This window comes from Triticum aestivum, chromosome 2A (assembly GCF_018294505.1).
Source record: "Triticum aestivum cultivar Chinese Spring chromosome 2A, IWGSC CS RefSeq v2.1, whole genome shotgun sequence".
Lineage (NCBI taxonomy): Eukaryota > Viridiplantae > Streptophyta > Magnoliopsida > Poales > Poaceae > Triticum > Triticum aestivum.
This window is the reverse complement of record NC_057797.1, coordinates 204,286,461-204,286,863: the sequence shown is the minus strand read 5'-3', so window position 1 is coordinate 204,286,863 and position 403 is coordinate 204,286,461.

Genomic DNA, 403 nt, shown 5'->3' with positions numbered 1-403 from the left:
TTTACTACCGGTAGACCGCCTGTCAAGTTTCGTATCAATTGGACTTCGTTTGATACTCCAACGGTTAACCGAGGGACCGAAAAGGCCTCGTGTGTGTTGCAGCCCAACATCCCCCAAATTTGGCCCAAAACCCACCAAACTCTGCTCCATGTCCTAGAGCGTTCGATCACGATCGCGTGGGCGAGAACCGCACCTCATTTGGACTCTCCTAGCTCCCTCTATGTCTATAAATACCCCCTCCATTCGGATCTCTTCTTCCCCCGTCCGAAACCCTAGTTAAAAAAAACAGATCAACCCCCGCCACCGACGGACGTGTCCGGATCGGACCGGACAGCGTCCGCCGCCGCCCCTTGTCCACTCACGCGCCGCCACGTGGGCCGCGCCCACATCCCCGCCGCCGGCC